General features: G+C 54.0%; 1 protein-coding gene across 1 annotated transcript in view; it reads right to left on the bottom strand.

Annotated features, from left to right (window-relative positions):
* LOC119587128 (probable G-protein coupled receptor CG31760) overlaps positions 1–500 on the bottom strand; it is a gene marked incomplete in the record, with an annotated part of 16,856 nt that overhangs the window by 10,846 nt on the left and 5,510 nt on the right.

Raw genomic sequence — 500 nt, 5'->3', positions numbered from 1 at the left:
AACCATTGGGTTTTCTACGCCAAACAGATTTTGGGGAAAAATGAGGGGCAGATCGCAGTCACTCAGATTTCATCTTTAGATTCAGGAAAAAGCCCCAATTATTCAAAACTTTACAAAGATTTTCGGTAACCCATTTAAAGTAGTCTGGGGTTATTCATTCCCTTGTCGACTGAGAAAAATGGGTTTCCGCCTTTCTATGATGGGGAGGAAAAAATGAAGGAGGGGGTGGGATGTGGTGGGGGGGGGGAGTGGGGAGGGGGGGGGGGGTGTGGAGGTGGTATTTTGATGGGGGAAAGGGGGTGAGAGGGGGGAGCGGGGAGAGGGGGAAGGGAAAGGAGGGGGGAAAGGGAGGGCAAGGATAAAGAAAAGAAAAAAGAGAAGGGGGGGGAGAAAGGAAGGGCTGGAGGGAGGGAGTGGAGGGGGGAAAAAACGGTGAAGGAGAAGGGGGTGGAAGGAGGAGAAGGGGGAGAGGAGGGGAGGAGGGGGGGAGGAGGGGGGGG

This window comes from Penaeus monodon, chromosome 22 (genome assembly GCF_015228065.2).
Source record: "Penaeus monodon isolate SGIC_2016 chromosome 22, NSTDA_Pmon_1, whole genome shotgun sequence".
In the NCBI taxonomy this organism is placed as follows: Eukaryota; Metazoa; Arthropoda; class Malacostraca; order Decapoda; family Penaeidae; genus Penaeus; species Penaeus monodon.
The sequence above is the reverse complement of the archived record's forward strand: the minus strand, read 5'-3'. Positions and strand labels throughout refer to the sequence as shown.